This window comes from Canis aureus, chromosome 31 (assembly GCF_053574225.1).
Source record: "Canis aureus isolate CA01 chromosome 31, VMU_Caureus_v.1.0, whole genome shotgun sequence".
In the NCBI taxonomy this organism is placed as follows: domain Eukaryota; kingdom Metazoa; phylum Chordata; class Mammalia; order Carnivora; family Canidae; genus Canis; species Canis aureus.
The window spans coordinates 7,042,076-7,064,233 of NC_135641.1; the positions used below are offsets into that span (position 1 = coordinate 7,042,076).

A 22,158-nucleotide genomic window follows, 5' to 3' on the forward strand; every position below is an offset into this window, starting at 1 on the left:
AAACTCAAAGACAACCTACAGAATGGGAGAAGATATTTGCAAATGACATATCAGATAAAGGGCTAGTTTCCAAGATCTATAAAGAACTTATTAAACTCAACACCAAGAAACAAACAATCTAATCATGAAATGGGCAAAAGACATGAACAGAAATCTCACAGAGGAAGACATAGACATGGCCAACATGCATATGAGAAAATGCTCTGCATCACTTGCCATCAGGGAAATACAAATCAAAACTACAATGAGATACCACCTCACACCAGTGAGAATGGGGAAAATTAACAAGGCAGGAAACAACAAATGTTGGAGAGGATACGGAGAAAAGGGAACCCTCTTACACTGTTGGTGGGAATGTGAACTGGTGCAGCCACTCTGGAAAACTGTGTGGAGGTTCCTCAAACAGTTAAAAATAGACCTGCCCTACGACCCAGCAATTGCACTGTTAGGGATTTACCCCAAAGATACAAATGCAATGAAACGCCGGGACACCTGCACCCCGATGTTTCTAGCAGCAATGGCCACTATAGCCAAACTGTGGAAGGAGCCTCGGTGTCCAACGAAAGATGAATGGATAAAGAAGATGTGGTTTATGTATACAATGGAATATTACTCAGCTATTAGAAATGACAAATACCCACCATTTGCTTCAACGTGGATGGAACTGGAGGGTATTATGCTGAGTGAAGTAAGTCAGTCGGAGAAGGACAAACATTATATGTTCTCATTCATTTGGGGAATATAAATAATAGTGAAAGGGAAAATAAGGGAAGGGAGAAGAAATGTGTGGGAAATATCAGAAAGGGAGACAGAACGTAAAGACTGCTAACTCTGGGAAACGAACTAGGGGTGGTAGAAGGGGAGGAGGGCGGGGGGTGGGAGTGAATGGGTGTCGGGCACTGGGTGTTATTCTGTATGTTAGTAAATTGAACACCAATAAAAAAAAATAAAAAAAATAAAAAAAATAAAAAAAGCACAAGGCTTGAAGGTAGCCAGTTTGGAGGGGACAATACTTCAGATGGATAATGTCACTCCAGGTCAACAAATATTTGTGGAGTGCTTCCTGAAAGAAACAACAAAGAAATTCTTTACCTCTGCTGAGTGTCATTTTCAAATATATTACCTTAGAGTCACCATTGATTTTTATTTATTTGTTTAAATATTCATTCATTCACATTTCATTGAAATTAACGTGTGCTTTTTTGTGAAATGACATTTTGCTGCAGAAAGAGCTTGTGCACCTGCATACAGATCTGACTTTTTTTAAAAGTTAGCTTTTTGCCCAAGGCAAGGCTTGAATTTATGACCCAGGGATCAAGAGTTGCATGTTCTACCAACTGAGCCAGGCAGCTGCCCCAGAACTGTGATGTTCTTAAGTCAAAAGTCAACTTGGACTAAAATAATTTATTATGGAATTAAAATACCTAAAGTAAAGTCAATCCCTATATTGCCATTCATATTTTCCCCCCTCTGGATGATTAAGATCCTTAGATCCCTGAGTTCAGCTAAGAGAAGCTTTGGAGAGGATGAAGGACACATAAAATTCCATGAGGCTCCTTCACAACAGGGCTTGCTGAGGTCTGCAAACCATTCCCCTAGGAGATCTTTCCTGAGAAAATTGTTCCTCAGTCACTGGAATAGTGCTATCCCTGCAAAATTTTTCATCCAAATAAAGAGAAATAAATTCTCTAGTTGACTGGCTAATCCTAAACAATAAAGGAACAACAGAAACTGAAATAAATGAACTATAAAGAAAAAACCAACAGTAATATGTATGTGGTTTCAGACCAGTGACATCTCCACTGGTCTCCATTCAGATACTGAATATTATTTTTGAAGCTTGTTCAGTAGTCCATTAAATTGTTTTAATGAAAATCAGGAATCTTCATTGGAAATGGGGTTTCTACAGTTTTATATACTTAAAACTCTATCAAAACCAAAATTTGGGATCCCTGGGTGGCGCAGCAGTTTGGCGCCTGCCTTTGGCCCAGGGCGCGATCCTGGAGACCCGGGATCGAATCCCACGTCGGGCTCCCGGTGCATGGAGCCTGCTTCTCTCTCTGCCTGTGTCTCTGCCTCTCTCTCTCTCTCTATGTGTGTGACTATCATAAATAAATAAAAAAAATTTTTTTAAAAAAAACAAAATTCATGATTTCAGACTAAAGTCTAGTATAAATATAAATAAGAAAACAAAGTTGGTATGTTTATTTATTTATTTATTTATTTATTTATTTATTTATTTATATGAATACTAATACAGCTCTTTTATACCAAGGGATCATGAACATTTAATGTGTGGTAAAGCCAGAGGATTTTCAAATTATATAAGACCAATTTTTGAACATCTTTGAAAAGTCTTTATAGTTAGAGTGTTTTTCTTATTGTTTGAAGAAGAGCACAAATTCACTCTTCACCATTATGGCATCTAAATTTTTTAATAAAAAGGTCCTAACTCTTTTTAAAATGTTCAGAATGGTGAATACTCAAAATATTAAAAAAATAAGATAATTAACTCTTATGTTTATATAAATGACTTTATTTTTATTTTTTAGAAGATTTTATTTATTTATTTTTAAGAGAGAGAGAGAGAGCACAAGCAGGCAGAGCAGCAGGCAGAGGGAGAGGGAAAAGCAGACTCCCCGCTGAGCAGGGAGCCAGATAAGGGGCTTGATCCCAGGACCCCAGGATCACAATCTGAGCCCAAGGCAGACATTGACTGACTGAGCCACCCAGGTGTCCCAATATAAATGACTTTTTAAGATTCCCTTGACATCTGCCCCTGTTCTAATGCTCTAATGTGCTTCCCCTCTGAATAATATTTTGATGTCAACTTGTTCAAGAGTTCACTAGCTTCAAATGCTCTTGCTCAAAATTTAAAAATTATATAATGGTTTTATTCATTCTTTTTATGTTCAGTTTTCCTAATCATGTAAATATTATTTTTTAAATTAAAGTTTCATTGACATGTAACATTGTATTAGTTTCAAGTGTACGACATGATTCAATATTCGTATACATTGTAGAATGACCAGCACAGTAAGTCTAGTTAACATCAATCACTATATATAGTTAAAAAACGTTTTTTCTTGTGATGACAACTTTTAACACTCTCTTAACAACTTTAAAACATGCAATACAGTATTATTAACTGTAGTCACCTTTGCATACATTATTTTTCCATGACTTACTTTTTTAAAACTGGAAAAGTGTACCTTTTGACTCCCTTGACCCATTTCACCCATCACCCCTCCCAATTCCCACTCCCAATTCCAAATCACCACTAATTTGTTCTCTATCTATGAGCTTGGATTTTTGTTCCTTTATTTGGGGGGGTTTGTTCCTGTTGTATAGATTCCACACATAAGTGAGATCATATGGTATTTGTCTTTCTCTTATTTCACTTAGCATAATGCCCTTGGGTCCATCCATGTTGTCACAAATGGCAAGATTTCATTCTTTCCATTTGTACAACATTTTTATCCATTCATCCATCATTGGACAGTTAGGTTGCTCCCACATCTTAGCCACTATAAATAATGCTGCAACGAACATATGGGAGTATATATCTTTTTGTATTGGTGTTTTTGTTTTCTTTGGATAATACCCAGCAGTGGAATTGCTGGATCATAAGGTAATTACATTTTTAAATTGTTTTTAAAGATTTTATTTATTTATTTATTTGTTTGTTTGTTTATAAATTTATTTATTTATTTATTTATTTATTTATTTATTTATTTATTTATAGAGTGTGAACAGAGGGGAGCAGCAGGGGGAGAGAGAGAGAGAAAGAATCTCAATGCAACTCATGCTGAGTGCAAAACCCAATGCCAGGCTGGATCTCATGACCTTGAGATCATGATTTGAGTTGAAACCAAGAGTAGACACAAAAGACTGAGCCACCCAGGTGCCCCCTATTTTTAATTTTTTGAGAAACCATACAATTTTCAATAATGACTGCCCCAATTTCCCATCAACAGTGCACAAATGTTTCCTTTGCTCCATATCTCTGCCAACATTTACTTCTTATCTTTTTGATGATAGCCATTCTGACAGGTGTGAGGCGATATTTCTTGTAGTTTTGATTTGCATTCCCCTGATGATCACCGATACTGAGCATCTTTTCATGTGATCTGTTGGCTATCTATATTTCTGCTTCAGAAAAGTGTCTATTCAGATCCTGAATATTATTTTTGAAGCTGTGAAAAATAAAACTTCCTCTTAAATAATTTAATATTTTCTCAGAGATAACCTGTAATAATAATGAGAGCTAAGTGCCCATGAAACATGCATACTTAAGAAATAGATGTGGCCAACTTATCCTATTAGCTTTATAGTCCTCTGATTTGATTTTTAATTTAGAGATAATTTTAGTTTTCTCCAGAAAAGAAAGAAATGAACGATATTCTCTTGAGATAATCTGATACCTATGATCCATCGTATTCTATTTGGTATGTGGGACCTTTTTATTACAGCATCAGGAAAATATTGTATTTTTATGAATCATAAATCTTAGAAATCAGAATGCTCATATGCCAGAAATAGTGACACCCTCCTCCAATGTAGCACAATCCAGTGGAGCTGGCTATAGTGTAGAAGCATCACAAAGAAATGAAACTCCTTAAAAGGTAAGCTTACATGTACCTGAATATTAATTTAAACCTATTACAATCAAATTGAAGATATTTAAAAAGTGATAGAATACTATATCTCTAGGTGATTCTAAAGCCGCTGAATCTTGTGAAAATTCAGGGAAGAATCTTCACATGAAGAATGTGAAAAAAAGTTTCATTCACATTATCTTAAAAATGGTGCTATATCTCAGTAATCTTTTATATTATGGACCATTTATGAATCTTCTCATGTCTGTGCCAAATTACATTAATTTAAACCTGGATTTTAAAAAATAAAATACTAAAGCCATAACATTATTAACAAAGACATTAACAATTCTGATTTTAAAACATGGCATTCTGTAATTTGGTCAAATTAAAATGGTATAATAAAATATAAGGACTGGTATTCTTATTTTAATGAGAGTGTTTTTTGCATAACAACAGTATAGAGACCAGTATAGAAATAAATATATACATGATTTTGATGGATAAGCTGAGATGGAAATTGAGAAATATAAAATAAATAGAAATATAAGCTCTGTGAAGGAAGGGTTAGTCACATCTCTTAAAATGCAGAGTAATGGTGTGTCTTGATGATATTACAGAAAAAGATACTTTTAATAAGTAGACATTTTCAATAAAAAATAGCAAAAAAGTGTTAAACAAACACTATACAACTTTCTAAAATGGTAAGAAAAATTTTACTTTGGTAAGCTGTCTGTAACAAAGTGACATGCTGCACCATGTCCTAACGCGATACTGGTATTTAGATTCCTAGGACCGCACTTCAGATTCACACCTGCACAGCCCAGTTGTTTGGGGTACAAAGTCTTTATGTGACTGGCCAGAAACTATGAAAATCAATTCAAAAACAGAAATCAGTTTTTTTGAAATATAGAAACGTATGCCGCTTCAGTGATTGTGACGTAATCTTTTTTCCCACTGTGAAAAACCAACTCTAAATCCATGCTTCTCTCTTAGGATGCTGTAATGAGAAATGTTCTTCCTCTTTCTAAATACATATTTTAAGCCAATCTTTTGGAAAAAAAAAATTTAAGTCTAAAAGCCTCCACCAATTTCAGTATATAGTTAATTTTCTCAATAATTTCATTCAAATCTAAACCTTAGAAATATTCTTCTCACGAGGTATTTTTAAAGTGAAGTTTCAGAGAATAATTTGAGAGTGCCTAGACCTAGATTTTTAGTGTTTTCCCTCATGCTTCTTTTGTGGAAAGAATGAAATAGAGGTGGTGGAGTGTTGTTTCCTATTGAGAACCTGGGTATGAGATTTATGTATTTGTTTCCTTCCTTTGAGCACTAGCAATAGAAGGAAAGCTATAAAAAGAAAAAGAAAGAAAGAAAAGAAAAGAAAGAAAAGAAAAGAAAAGAAAAGAAAAGAAAAGAAAAGAAAAGAAAAGAAAAAAAGAAAAGGAAAGGAAAAGGAAAAGGAAAAGGAAAAGAATAGAATAGAATAGAATAGAATAGAATAGAATAGAATAGAATAGAATAGAATAGAATAGAATAACTCTTTGTGCAGGGTTTCGTGGGAGAGAATTCCATCTGAGTACCAGATAGCATCAGGCTTGCAAGTGTCTGACATCCTGGCCCAGGCTCTTCTTAAATAATCTTCCCTCTCCCGTTTCAATGAAAGTGGCATACAGCTCTGCACACCCCTTACTATGAAAGGGGAAGGGGGTAAGCAAAAGGCATTTTCCCACCTAATTAGATGCCAAAGGTGGAACCACCAAAATAAAGCAAATCCTGACTTCCATGCAGAAAAAAAAAATGACAGATTTTACACATGAATTTTAGGATATTTATACTCTTATTCATCAGAAAATTAACACTGTACATGCAAATCATGGATTGGGGTTATTCACTTTTCTGTGAATTACCTAAGTTCTGATATCTCCCCTTGTAAAAATGTATGAACATTAGCAGTATTGGAATTTTATCTTTAATAATATTTGCAGGGGGAAAAAAGATATTTAAATTCCCTGATCTCTTAAAAGGGAGGAAATAACACAATGGAAATGGATCCAGAGCCATATGTAAAATACATGAATGACTGTCAGAAATGACTCTAACTAAAATGCTTCTGATATTTTAAATGGGACCCTTAAACAGAAAATGTTCTTTACCTACAAAAACAAGCATTTCTCTGATATTTGTTTAAAAACACTTATTTCAACAGCACGTCGAAGTTTCTCAAGAAAGTTCCTTTCAATAAAATCTTTAAATATATATATTTAAAAAAGGACAGCCCGGGTGGCTCAGCAGCTTAGCGCCGCCTTCAGCCCAGGGCTTGATCCTGGAGGCTCAGGATCGAGTCCCACGTCGGGCTTCCTGCATGGAGCCTGCTTCTCCCTCTGCCTGTGTCTCTGCTTCTCTCTCTCTATGTCTCTCATGCATAAATAAATAAAATCTTTAAAAAAGAAAGAAAAGAAAAAGAAAGAAGAAAGAAAGAAAGAAAGAAAGAAAGAAAGAAAGAAAGAAAGAAAAAGAAAGAAAGAAGAAGAAGAAAGAAGGAAGGAAGGAAGGAAGGAAGAAGTTCCTTTCAGCTAATGATGTAACCTAAATGATCTGCTGTCAGCTTTGATTCTTTTATTAAGACACACACTATAATGGGTTTCTGGACCCAATTTCAGCACGTGTGTGGGGACACTTCCCCACACCAAAGAGCAGTTCTTGGTCACTAGCTCAGTGTCCTAGTTAAGTCAATTCAGTGTAAGTCCCTTCTGATAGTCCCCACCCGAAGGCATCACAGCCCATAGGCTAAGGACTCATTCCTACCACCCCGTCCCCTCCTGCCACTGCCGATTCCCAATCCCAAAGGCAGGTTGCCAGCTTTGTTTCTGGCAGAACCGCTGCAGATTGGAAGTTCCCAAGACACCTTCCTTGAGTTCGATTAATTTGCTAGAGCTGCTCACAGAACTCAGAGAAACATTTTACTTTCTAGATTTCTGGTTTATTGTAAGAGGATATAATACAGGAACAGCCAGCTGGAAGAGATGCACAGGGAAAGGTGTGGGGAAAAAGCATGCAACTTCCATGACCTTTCTGAGCACCCCACTCCCTCCAGAACACCACATGTTCACCAATCTGGAAGCTCTCCAAACTCATCCTTTTTTATGGAGGTTTCATCACACAGATATGATTGATTAAATGGAGGTGACTGATCCAATTTCAGCTCCTCTTCCCTCCCTAGGGAGTCAGGGGGTAGGGACTAAAGGCACCAACCCTGGAACCACTTGGTTGATTGTCCAGGCAACCAGCCCTCATCCTCAAGTGCAGAAGTCACCTCATCAACCTATCAAAAGACACACTTCACTGCTCTCAACTCTTAGGCAATTCCAAGGGTTTTGAGAACTGTGAGCCAGGGCTGTGGACAAAACCCAAATGCATATTTCTGATAAATCGCCATATTGCACATACACATACCCACACATAAATACCACAGATGTTGCCCTCAAAATAATCTAAAACCATCATTTTATTGATATGAAAACTGAAGCACAAGAGACATCAAGTGACTTGAACTTGCATCCAAATAGCTACTAACAGGATCCCTGGGTGGCGCAGCGGTTTGGCGCCTGCCTTTGGCCCAGAGCGCGATCCTGGAGACCTGGGATCGAATCCCACATCAGGCTCCCGGTGCATGGAGCCTGCTTCTCCCTCTGCCTATGTCTCTGCGCCTCTCTCTCTCTGTGTGACTATCATAAATAAATAAAAATTAAAAAAAAATCAAATAGCTACTAACAGAGACTGGAATATAATTAGGTTTGGTTTATTGTTAACGTGATAAAATGTGACCTAAAGACACAATACTTGCTATTTTGTGGTGTCGATTGATAAATATCAGTGAGAATGATCATAATGATTTGCTTTATGCTATTTACCTTTTGTGTTTGTTTTGCTTAAAACTATATCACAAACATCCTTGAAATAAAAATGTAGATTGTCTAATGTCAGAGATGGAAAAAATAAGACAGGGGAAAATTGCATGAAAAGGAAAGCAAATAGCTAAGTGTTTAAGTAAGAATGAGCACTTAAATCTCTTGAAAAGAATTTTAAATCTGAGCTTCCTATAAAATAGTGTCACTGCCTATAAAATTATTTTTTTTAATATCTCCACTTCAAGAAACTCATTTGCCAGATTTGCTTTCCATGGATCATACCATTGTTTTACTAAGGCTTCATACAGTAATAGATGCAAGGACCATTAAAATAAACATTGTTTCTGTCTCATTAATTTGTTTGATAACACCTTTTATGCATAGTGGACTGTGTGACCTTTCTTTAAAATGAAATTTTAAGTACACGAACCATACTGACGCCTTTCACAAATACTGGCATAACATTAATGGAATTAATTAATTCTATGGTATTATTATCATTGTGCCAGAGTATTCATACAGCAGCCACAGGAAGACAAGAGGTTACAGAGATCTAAAAATAATAGTCAGCAATCAGTACAAAACCATATTTAGATTCCCAGGTGTTGTAACGCAGCAATATCTTCTGAATCCAATTCCTGCAGGGATAGGACGCATTTACAGCAATTAAACAACACTCCCTTTTATTTCATGAAAGGGTGAAAATCTATTTTTGCAATCAGCTGCAATTATTACTCCATTATCCTATTTTCCCTCTGAGGATTGTTCCTGATCTTGGACCTTTAAACACATGAGCTCCCAATACTTCAGCCTTAGGGGAATAGCCATCTCATTGTAAAGACAGCTCAGTAATGGCCAGTCATGAAATAACAATAGAGCTCTCAAGATAGGTTGCCTCAGAATATTCAAGTAAATATGTAAAATTAATAAAACCATTCTGAATGAAAATGCACACCATATGATGTATATGCAAACATGTACTGATTATATCCATACAAGTGGTATTCTGGAAAGTTGTGAGAGGAAGAGTATGAATTAAAATTTGATAATCCATGCATAGAAAATACAGGGAGTGCCTATTATGTGCAAGGCACTATTGTGTGCTTGGTGCTGCAGTAGCCTCAAAGTTAAAAGCAGAACTCTACCTGCCAAGAGATTTAGTGAGGAGGTCCGACAGGTAATGACTTCAAGGTGAGATGTGATTAACGCTCTATAAGTGGGGCAAACCATGCTGGACAGTTATAGCCACTTAAATCACTCCTGGCTGGAGTAGCCAGGGAACATTTAATAAAAAAAGGAACATTTCATCTGACTTTTATCCTTTCTGGGGGAATCTCAAAGATAGCTGGACAAGTAAAATTTATGCCAATGCATTTTCTGATCCAGGGCAGGGTGGAAAGGCATCCCTAAGACTTGTACACCTCTCTGTTCCAGGCTATTATGAAAAAGTATTGAGACATTAATCTTAAGAAGGTTGTATAGCTACAATTCTCAAGCCAATAGGTGTATGGTGGTAAATAATGTGGTATCCTTTGATGGACAGAGGCCCAAAGATTGTTCTGTCTTCCTGATATGCTGTATTACTTGACCCACCTTGGGACAAAGGTGAGAATGATTGCTTAGAACCATTTCCTACCTCTAGGAAAAGTGACTATATTTTCATAAAATAAATTGAGCCATCTGGGTAAATGCTGTCTGGGTTCATGTGAGTCATAGCTATTTCCGCATTTCCTGAAATATAATTCCACTAGTTAAAAATTCCCAAGATGGAAATACAATCCCTGATACCACAGCTATACATTTTGTTTTTACCCAAGAGCTTCCTTCTCCAGATATTGATCTAACTGGCTTCTCATCTCTCCCTTGAGCCAGCAGCATTCAAAATCATTACAGGGCACAGTAACGACAGTTTACAACATACACAAGAAAGCAAGCATTGTCAGGAAGACTAAAAATTCTCTTATTCTCTTGATAGTATCAAGCTTGCCCATCTGTTTCACCAAGGAACATTCTGGTTAATCAAGCTTTAATTAAAGAACCCTTTGCAACATTAACTTCTTGCTAAAGTAAAGAAGAAAGTAGACGAGTCCAATCTTGCTTGTGTATTTTGTTTATACCAAAGTAAAACACAGATCTTATCAGAAAGACTCTAAAGTGGTAACTTAAAATATCTTCCTTACAATACTTACAAACTCTTCTTACAATATCCCCCACAGTAGACAAGTTTTTACTTCATTCTTAAACTTAGGTCAGGAGGAAACATCTTTTAGATCCCATATTAGTCTCTTTTCATCACTCCAGAATTCAAGTTATTTTCTACAACTTTAATGACTAACGTTTATCACATTTAGTGCAAAATATTTCAGTTCAAATCATACATTCAAATTACTACACCACTTAATTTATACTTTATTCTCCACAGTTTATTGTGAATATTTTTCTATACCCATCTTAATACAAGGAAACAATGCAAGAAAGGAGAAATAAGTGATTTCTCAATGATAATCAAGATTTTCTATTATCTTGCTAGAGTAAAATGCTCATTCGTGAACATCAAAAATTTTCCTGAAGTTTCTTTCTCTCATCAGCATCAGGTTTTCTCTGTTTCCTGTATGGAAATTCCTATCATTCATTCAGAATTCACCTCAAATTCAAACCCTGTTCAGTATCTTTATAGAAATGAACTACCATGATAGTAGAGCGCATAACTTTGCCACAATCATAACATTTATCAAATCTTAATTTGCCACTATCACTACACTTTTAATTATTTCTACCTATACACTAATGTTTATTGACTCAATTATTCATTTTGTATTGTTTAACAGATAACATTCATTATTCTAAATTCTGTAGAGAAGAAAAGATAAATCAGAAATGGATATGGTACTCATAAATCCTTCTGTTTAACAAAAAAGATTGGACATGTACATGGGTATCTTTCATGTGAAGCTGAGCATTTACATTAACAAGGGAGGCCCTGGTTAAGAGTTATAGGAGCTAATAAAGAGGAAAAAAGGAAGTATTGTGTGATGATGAAGAATACCACATACTAGAGAGCTAGGAAATTTGGGCTTTAGTATGAATAATAAAAGAATAAGTGAAAGCTTTTCATGGAGGGGTTAAATGGTCAGGTCTAGCTTTAAGGCATATTTACCTGATGACAATGGTTACTTCTAATCAGATTGAGAATGACTGGGATGTGGGAGAGCACTCTCTTTCTTGAAATTTAATGAGAACTTAAATTAGGGAAGTGTCAGTGAAAGTAAAGAAGAAGAAACAGATTTAAGATTATCTTAAAAGTAGGCTTAGTCACACCCAAGCATTGACTAATGGGGAGTATAGGAGGTAGGGTAGGAATTCATGGTGCCCCCAAGTTTTGCGAACTGAGTGACTGAAAGATTTGAAAAAAGGAATCAGGCACACAAGAAAAGAAACCTGGAAAAGATGACAATTTCAGATGGAACACTCCAGAATGAAGGTCAATAAGACATGCATCCAAATTTTAGGAGACATGAACACATTTCCATCACAATACTTGAGCAAGAATTTGAAATTTACGTAGAGAGATATGAAACCATGATATACAGAGACTTTGAATGAGATCTACAGAAAGACAAAGTAGATCAGAGATACCCTTCCTGTTGACAAGAATTATTACAAAAGAATTTATAGCAAGTTATGGTTACCCCTCGGCTGAACTCCTAGATATCAGAGATGCATAATATTGACTTTTGACAGGTTTTTATAAGCCAGAATTTCCAAACATATTTATGATATTTGATTAATCCTCAATCTGTGCTAAGAATTTTATGTATGTTGTTACAGGGCAAATTAAGAGGAGTCGATATATGTTTCAGAAGTTTCTGTTCCTGGGGTGCCTGGGTGGCTCAGTGGTTGAACATCTACTTCTGCTCAGGTCGTGATCCCAGGGTCCTGGGATCGAGTCCCATATTCGGCTCTCCGTGGGGAGCTTCCTTCTCCTCCCTCCCTCTGCTTACATCTCCGTCTCTCTCTCTCTGTGTTTCTCATGAATAAATAAATAATATCTTTTTTTTTAAGTTTCTGTTCATATTTTCTTATTTCTTTGCAACAAAATTTCTTTCTTTGCAACATAATATCTTTATAATATTACTCATAATGACCATTGAGAGGCTAATTATACAAGTGGAGAGTGGACAGTTCGTGTATGACAATAGAACTCTGAGTCACAAACTCTACAGAAATCAACTCAGAAAATCAAACATCAACTCCTGCAACATCAAACCCAGAAAGAGCAGACATTAGGCATTGACTGCTAGTTTTCTTATTCTTGTGCCTGCTTCCAACTTGGGACCAACTAGAGAAAGCCAAATGTGTTCCCCAAACAATCATATGAGATGCCCCACTTGTGGTTAACCTGCCTTCACCTTCCCCATGCCAACAATCTCCAATTAGAGCATACCTGAAGTCTTTCTTTTTAATTATGAATATTCCTCCTCCTTTGCCTGCCTTTGAGTTTCCGCCAAATGCAAGCGATGGTGGCTGACTTTCTTTGCTTCAGCAAGCTCTGAATAAACAGCTTCTAATTTGTTTGTTTGTTTGTTTCATTTGGGTGGAGTTCCTTTATTTCTGGGGCTTTCCTGGAAAAATGATTTGCCCTGCTTATCGTTGGCCCCCAGCCTTCAAACAGATGCAGGACCCATAGAATCCCTTTGTGTCTTGCTGTTCATGGCTTGTCAAGTCTTCACCAATATGGTAAGTCAGCACCAGATCTGCAATCTGCTTTCTTTGTGTTGATCTCTTCAACTATTCTCAGGATACTTGCATTTATTATAAAAGAAGGGATACTGGGATAAAAATTGTCCTACCAATAGAAAAATAAAGAAAGAAAAGAATGAAGATATTGATTTTTTTCAGTCAGGGGCATCAACAATATTGTTATTCCTCACTTCCTAGGGGTATCTAACCCAGATCTCATCCTATCATCAATTCCTTTTGAGCCACTTATTTCATTATAGTGGATTGTGCTTTTTTCAATGTGCCTACATATCAGTACAGTGAAGACCTTTTTGGCTTCACAGGGCAAAGATAACAATATACCTGGATAATTACGTTCCATGGGTTCACTAAAGGCCCCTCCTACCTTTTCCGAGGTCCGCAATCAAGACTTAAGAGATCTAAATTTCCTTTGTGATTCAGTTCTGATACAATATGTAAATGGTCCCCCTACTATGTTGAAAGAAAAAAGAAGCCTATGAAAAGGATGCCATTTACTTCGTCTGAGCCTTAGATGAAAAAAGAAATACAGTTACAAAAGATAAATCACAATTTTACCAATTTTACATTCCATTATTTAGGTGATGACCTATCTATGGAGAAAAAAAAACCCATTCAGTTTTGATAAAGACTATTCACCTTCTTTGACTCTTAGAGAAGGACAAGTGGGAAGATTTCTAGTCTTATCTGGATACTGAAGATGATGCTGGCCAATGTTTTTCTGAGGCTGCATTTATGAATGGACTAAGTCCTCACTAAGAGATCCTCCGCTTTGGGTGCCCAAACATGTACAAGGTCTTCTGGAACCTAAAGAAGTTTCTTCCAAGGTTTCCTAACTACAAAACACTTTTTGGGGGTCTATTTGTGCATGACCTGATTTGGACAAACTTTTTTTTGCTCTTTTGGTGGTATATGGGAACCATCAAACACCTATCACTATAGCCTTACCTTTAACGCAGTCGTGAAGGCTTATCATTCTTGTCTTAGGGGAAGAGTTGCCAATGAAAAACTTGCTAGTAGTTCTTTTGAACTAGTTCTAGCCTCCACACTTGATCCCATGGTTGCCAGACAACTGTCTGAGAACATACAACACTTTTCAGCCAGCTAATTAACTCTATGAGATGGTGTTACTTTCACCCTCTCACATGACTATCCACTTGTTCAATACCCTGAGTCCTGCCCCTGCTTGAAGAAAAGGAACCTGAGGATTATTTTACATCAGGTAGGGAACTTTTGGTACCTCAATCATGTGTGTTAGATTCCCCACTGGGAACCCTGATCTAATATTATTTATTGATGAATCATACCTCAAAATTAAAACTGAAGCTAATCAAGCAGGCTATGCTATCTCTAACCTAAACAGTCCTGTAGAATATAGACCTCTATACATAGATAGCAAAACTTATTGCTCTCACAAAAGCTTTTCAACTAGCCAAAGTCTAGAGAGTCCACATCCATACTGATAGCAAGTATGCTTTTGGAATGGTACATAACTTTAGGATGCTTTGGAAACAAAAGGGTTTCTCTTTAGCTGGAGTCCCCCTTCAAAAATAAAAATGGTCTGAAAATAAAGGAACTTTCATGCACTCCTACTTCTAGAGAACTATTATAAAGCTACAGACCCATGTAAAAGATAACATGGACACTAAACGAAATTCTCCAGCAGATCACTGCATCAAATAGGTAGTCTTAATCAAGGTTATTCTGTATAGAACCTCAAATGATAAATCTCTGGAGGGATTCAAAGAGGTCATTATAAAATGCAGTGCTTAGTCTCTGATTTTGAAAAGGAAGAACTGAAATATTCTGGTTGGATCCTGCCCTCAGATATAACTTCTGGAACTCCCAAGATAGATGCTTGGTAGCATCAGATTATTTAAAATGGATATTAGCTAAATTTCTCCATGAAACCACTCATGGTACAGACACATTGATTACTATCTCAAGTCAATGTTAGTGGAAAAACTTTAGAAAGACAGCTGAGGTTATTTTCATGGCATGTGTCACCTATGGACAACGTAACTGTAAAGGTGACAGACACATAGCCAGGAATGAAAGGTTCAAGGTCCCTTTGTACACCTTTCAGTGGGTTTTTATTCAGGTTCTATTCTCCATGAAGGAATATGTGTAAATATAAAAAAGTATGGCATGCCAACTTTTATATCACATGATGGAGACACACTTCATAGGACCCATTACAGAAGAATTCTGTGAGGCCTAAGCACTTTCCCAAAAATGACACCACCTTTATTTCCCACAATATTCTGAAAAAGTTGAAAGAACAAGCAACATCCTTACATTGTAACTGGCAGTTCTTTCAGAAACCCTGGAGTGTCCTCGTCCACAGGAAATCCCATTAGCCTTTACCATCACATGGCTCACCTTCTTGGAGTCCTATCAGTTATCTCCCTATGAATTGGTAACTAGGAGACTTGTGCCCTCAGACATTTCATCTACAATAGCAGACTCCTGCTTCATGAAGACATGGTAAAATTCTGCAAGAGACTTATCTACTACACCCGGTCCAATCAACCAACAGCATAATGCCACCTTCCCATAAAATCTTCCTAAAAAGCCTCTTCATACACTTCAACCCCAAGATTTCACAGATTGGAAGAGACATCAGACAAAAATTTCTCTTAAACTCATTGAAAGGAATCTTTGAACACCTTCAAATGGATTTCATCCACCTTCTGTTCTTTATGGGATTTGAATATGTTTTAATTCTGTCTTTTCTTTTTGCCCTCACCACTACACCCCTCCCTCTTGGGTTCTGCTACCTTTCATCTCCCATTCCCTCTCCAGGTTTCATTCCCCTGACCAGTCAGCTCTTGCCTTTTCTTCTAAGTTCAGGACATCTCTGGCTTCTTCAAATCCTATCCTGGTATATAAGGGAAGGGAGAAGAAATGTGTGGGAAATATCAGAAAGGGAGACAGAACATAAAGACTCCTAACTCTGGGAAACGAACTAGGGGTGGTGGAAGGGGAGGAGGGCGGGGGGTTGGGGGGGAATGGGTGACGGGCACTGAGGGGGGCACTTGACGGAATGAGCACTGGGTGTTATTCTGTATGTTGGTAAATTGAACACCAATAAAAAAATAAATTTATTTAAAAAAAATCCTATCCTGGTGCTGCCTGGAGGAGGAGGAGGAGGAGGAGGAGGAGGAGGAGGAGGAGGAGGAGCTGGGACTGAAGCCCAGCCTGCCATTTCTAGTTATTGAGTCTTATCAGGTACCTGTCTATAAATATAGCACTAAAATTCCAGAGAGTCAGTCCCTAGGTTCACAATATCACAATTAAAGAATTGGTTCGGAATACCACACAACTGAGAGACCATTCCAATAGAGGATTGCACACCAAGATTCTCAGAAATTAACTGCCTTCAGTTTTAGACTACTGGATTAGCCAGCTGTCACCATGATAAAATTGCCCCTGAGGAATTCTGGTCTCATCAAATGAGGCCACAGGGAATCACAGTGGATGACATTTCCACTTGCACCTCCATGGACAAATGACTTTAAACAAATATATCTATAACCAGAAACAGAACAAATCATTAAAATCCATTTATTTACCCTTACCTGTCATCTTGAAGACACCAGTGGAGAGCCAAATCTGTAACCTAGCTAATGTAAGGCCTTGGTTCTGACCTTATATAATAAATATCTTTTTTCCTGAGTATCCATGCACCCCTACTAAATACTATTTTCTTTGTGTCCAAAATGCCTGGACCTATTTTTCTCAAACTAACACCTCTTGCACTTAGGAAAGTATTTCAAGATTTGTCTGTACACAGAGACACAGACTTATTTATTTAAGTCCATAAATAACCAAAGCTGGAGAATCCAACTCCAGACATGAGTTGCAAAATAAGACCATTTTTGATTATTCAGGCACTTCACCTGGGAGAAATACAGATTCATTTTTTATGTGAATGATCAGAGCAGTGTTCCCAGTGGAGGGTGGGGGATGATACAAATAGAGAAGACCAGGAAACCTATTACTAACTTTGGCAAATGTTATTGATGATAACACTTTTGCCATAGATGGAATACAGATCAGTCTCAGCTTGTTGGCAAAAGTAGTGATAAACCATTACATTGTCCTGGATTTCTTGTTGGCTAGTCATTCATGGTAGCATCTGTGCTATTGCTGAAGTTTTTGTTGCATTTAGATCAATGGAACAGGAGAGATAAACAAGCTAGTATTGCTTTAAAGAAAATGCTATTTGAGTCTCTAAAGTTGATCCTCATGCCCTATGGGATTTGTTCTCTTGGTCTGGGTTAGGCAGTTGGGGCTACTGGTTCCAAAGAATCTTAGAGAGAATGGTGTTTGTTCCCATTTTTGTCATAATGGTCATGATGCTGATCAGTTGCATTCTATCTCAGAATCTTAAGTTCTGTCTAGATGCTCTTTCACCAGGTGATCACTGTGATGATATAATAATAAAAAGGTCAAGCAAATCTCAAAATACAGAGACAAATAGGCAGCCCACAAGCAGAAAAGATCTAGATCTTTAGCCTTTCCTGAATTGGCCAGCTGCTTGCAAGCTAAAGAGAGTAATCTAAACAGGAGGGCTAAGATTTGACACTAGTGCTCTGGCCCACACCTTTGCAGCTACCAGAACAGGAAGTCAAACCATTCTCTCTGAAGCACTTAGCCCAGAACAGTCAAGATGTGTTCAATAACTGCCAGCTTCCCTACTGTTTACCTCCGTTTCTAGCTCAGAATCAATCACTTCTGGTTAGTTGGCTTCCAGCTTCACCTTGCCCACATCTCCAATCAAAACACACCTGAAACCTTCCCCTACTTCTCTACAGCTTTCCCACATCCATCCCCAATTCTGAGGCTCCACCAAAAGCAGCATATATACCATGGGCCTGGCATCATTTAATGCACTAAATTAGTCTAGACCCTCTGAGAAGCAGTTGATAGAATGGGATTAGACATGTAAGAGGTTTACTGGGGGAAACACCTATGCAAAAAAATAGCAAGAGAGCTGGAGCAGGCTGGCAGAGTTCTCAGACAGTGCCACTGGTCTGGTCCCCGTGAAGGAAGACAAGAAGCCAAGAAGGCAGGAAGGAAGATTGCAAAGGAGGGAGTGAGGGAGGAAAAGAAAGACAGAGGACTTGGAATATGTCAAGCCTGTAATTCTAAGAAACTTAGTCTTAGAGCAGTGGCCTCCCATGTTCCTCTCACACTCAGCCGTGGGCCAGGAGGAGCCCACCTGTGGGAAGTGTAGCCTCAGTGTAAATATTTGGACAATTATACTCCACAAGGCAGGAAATCCGAATAGTTTGTTATGGGCTGAATCGTGTCCTGACAAAATTCATGTTGAATTTCCAATCCCCAGACCTTTAAATGTAACCATGTTTGGAGAGAGCAACTTTAAAAAAGGTAATTAAATTAGGATGAGGCCAATAGGATGGGGCTCTAATCCCATGCAATTGGTGTCCTTATAAGAAAAAGAAGTGACACTTAGGGACGTGCATGCACAGAGGAATGATGATATTGGGACACAGGGAGAAGATGACTATCTGCAAGCAAGGAGAGAACCAGAGGAGAGACTCAACTTGTTGACAGCTTGGTCTTAGACTTCCAGTCTCCAAAACTGTGAGAAATAAATGTCTGTAGTTTTAGCCACTCAGACTATGCTAGTCTGTTACAGCAGCCCTAGCAAATTAACACAAGGTGCATTTTCAGACTGCTGTAAGCACTATAAAATGTGTGTGTGTGTGTGTGTGTGTGTGTGTGTCAGGAACCCTCATGCGCTGTTGTTGGGAATGCAAACAGATGCAGCCACCATGGGAAACAGTGTGCAGGCTCCTCAAAGACTTAAAAACAGAATTACCCTATGATCCAGCAATTGCACTAGGGGATGTTTACCCCCAAAACACAAAAACACTAATTCAAAGGGATACATGCACCCCTATGTTTATTGCAAATTATTTACAGTAGCCAAATTATTGAGGTAGCCTATGTCCATTGAGAGATGAAAAGATGTGGTATATATATACAATGGAATATTATTCAGCTATAAAAAAGAATGCAATTCTGTCATTTGTAACTATATGGATGGAGCTAGAGAAAACAAGTCAGTCAGAGAAAGACAATGCCATATGATTTCACCTCATATGTGGAATTTAAGAAACAAAACAAATGAGCAAAGGAAAAAAAAGAGAGAGAAATGAAGAAAAAGACTCTTAACTCTAGAGAACAAACTGATGGTCACCAGAGGGGAGGGTGTCGGGGTAGAGGGGTGAAATAGATGACAGGGACGGAGGAAGGCACTTGTCATCATGAGCACCAGGTGATGTATGGGAGTGTGGAATCATGATGTTGTACACCTGAAGTTAATATAACACTGTATGTTAACTATATGGGAATTAAAATAAAAACTTAATTTAAAAAATAAAGGGAAAAATGTGTGTGTGGATATGTGTGAGTCTGGGTATGTGTGTATGTGTGTGTGTGTGTAGATATTCATTTCATCCTCACAAGCCCCTATGAGATGGTTACTATTATTATCCTCCTTTTCTGAGGCAAAGATAACTTAAATTTGTCCCAGTTCATGCTGCTCATAACTGGTGAGAAGATTTGCACCCAAACAGTCTGCCTCCAGTCTTCTCAAGCATATGGTACTGCGCTTAGTGTCACTGCATTAGATCTCCAAAACTCAGCATTCCTCCTCCTTCTATTTTATGCTCTGTAAAACTAACTGTAGGTACTCATATTTTTCTGCAATTAATTTTTTGGGAAAAATTTAGGATATAAGTAACAAATAAATGATTCTTTTTTAAACTATTTTTAACTTTTTAGCCATGTGAAAAACCTGTAATATTAAAATTAAATTATTTGATTTAGCAATCCAGTTTGGTTCAATCCATGCTAATCTGTGTACACATAAAGATATTGATTTATTGCATCACCAGTGTATATGGGTTCTATGCATCTCTTTGTGTGCTACTCAAGAAGTCTTCATTCTGTTCAGATCCCTCACATTTTATAATACACAAAGAATATAAAATTTATAATTGTACATAATTGTATTTAATAATTAATATATTAATATCTAATACAATAGATTTAATACTCTGTAAAATGCATTAGATTAAGTTTATATAATTTATATATAATATGCAATATACAATTATATCTGGTTTATAATATACAGATAATATAAAAATTAATGTTACATTAATTTCCTTTGCTTCAATTATGTTTTTCCTACTAGGAGCTAAAGTAGCTAGTGACTTGACCTCTTTGTACTTCTCCAAAATTTATTCTAATCAAAGACCTTAGGCTTTTGTAAGATGCTGTAGCAAAAACAAGTGCAGGACCCCAAAATTCTCTCACTACCTCTTAAGAAAAATGTTTTAAAGATTTTATTTATTTATTGGAGCAAGTGAGAGAGAGAGTATGAGCAGGAGGAGAAGGAAGCTGAGCAGGAAGCCCAACAGAGGACTCCAGGATCATGACCTGAGCCAAAGTGAGACACTTAACCCACTGTGTCATCCAGGTGCTCCCTAAGTACCTTCTTGTTTCTGAGAAAACTCCTTCCTTCTCTAGGCCTTTATTTTTTTCACCTGTAAAATAAGGAACTGGGGATAAAGGTGACTTAAGACAACACAAACGACAGGCTTAAGCCAAGACACCTTCCCAAGTCATGCTACCAGTACCTTTTCCTACGAACTTTCTATCACTTGGCAACCCCACTGCTGATCCGTTCATTAGGCTGCAATTTAACCATCTTAGTTTAAGCGGGAAAAGATGAGCTCTTTACCAAGGATTTCAAAAGAGCCGGGGCTTCACTCAGAACAGGAAGCTCATACAAAGGGAAAATGACTCTCGGGTGAATATTTCCTAATTAGGTATTAAAGATAAGGGGGAGTCAGACACATTTCTGCCAAAGAAACCTAGCATAACAACACTTGAAAACTATTGTCTTTATAATAATAAATTAACTTTTACTATGGATTTATAACATAATTATCATGATATTAAAATCTTATTTACTAAAATAAACATATATCTTGCTAGTGATCCAGTGGGTGTTATACAGGTATACATTTTTACCATTCTTTGTTCACTGGTATCAAAGATTACAGAACCTTCTTCTGAAAGGTACTGTGTCACTTAGTGACAGTTACAGTGACTATGTTACAATGTATATTGGAACCATAAAACTGCATGAAACCTAAAAATAAATTTAATGTGAAAAACTATATTTAAAAATCATTGTAGTTTTATAAACTTTGGTTTAGTATCCATGTTAATAATAAAAGTTGGTGTCAAATATTTCCTTTGGTTTTAGTAATCACATTTGCTATAGAATTGAGAGCTAAAGTACGATTCTGACTCGTTTCAATGTGTTCTAATTGTTCCTGTTGATTGCGTTTCTTTCCATGGTGATTTATAACAATAAAAAGATACTAAAATTCAGCAGCTTTTCTTTTGCTGGTTGGAATTTTTTTTCAAGTAACCCAAAGCATAACTCAGTCCATTTTTAAAAAAATATCCCCTCACACAATCATTTTTTAAATCATTAAATGTGGGGCAGCCCCGGTGGCCCAATGGTTTAGCACCTGCGTTGGGCTCAAGGTGTGATCCCAGGGTCCTGGGATCAAGTCCCACGTCGGGCTCCCTGCATGGAGCCTGCTTCTCCCTCTGCCTGTGTCTCTGTCTGTCTGTCTGTCTCTCTCTCTCTCTCTGTGTCTCTCATGAATAAATAAATAAAAAAAAATCATTAAATGTGATCTGGTTTTCATTTTATATCAAGTTCAAATATATGAATTCAAAGGATGATGACCTAGATTTTCACAAAGTTTTGATCATCTGGAAATCTTTATTTCCAAGCTATCATATAGACAAGATATAAAAGGTGATAAACA

At 37.1% G+C, this 22,158-nt stretch overlaps 1 long non-coding RNA gene across 1 annotated transcript; it reads right to left on the minus strand.

Annotated features, from left to right (window-relative positions):
* Positions 1-969: 969 nt before the first annotated feature.
* Positions 970-17,566, minus strand: LOC144302144 (uncharacterized). Its single transcript, XR_013369015.1, has 3 exons — positions 16,849-17,566; positions 12,954-13,355; positions 970-1,063 (listed from the first exon to the last, which is right to left on the minus strand). It is a non-coding gene; the product is annotated as an uncharacterized LOC144302144 (long non-coding RNA).
* Between the last annotated feature and the right edge of the window lie 4,592 nt (positions 17,567-22,158).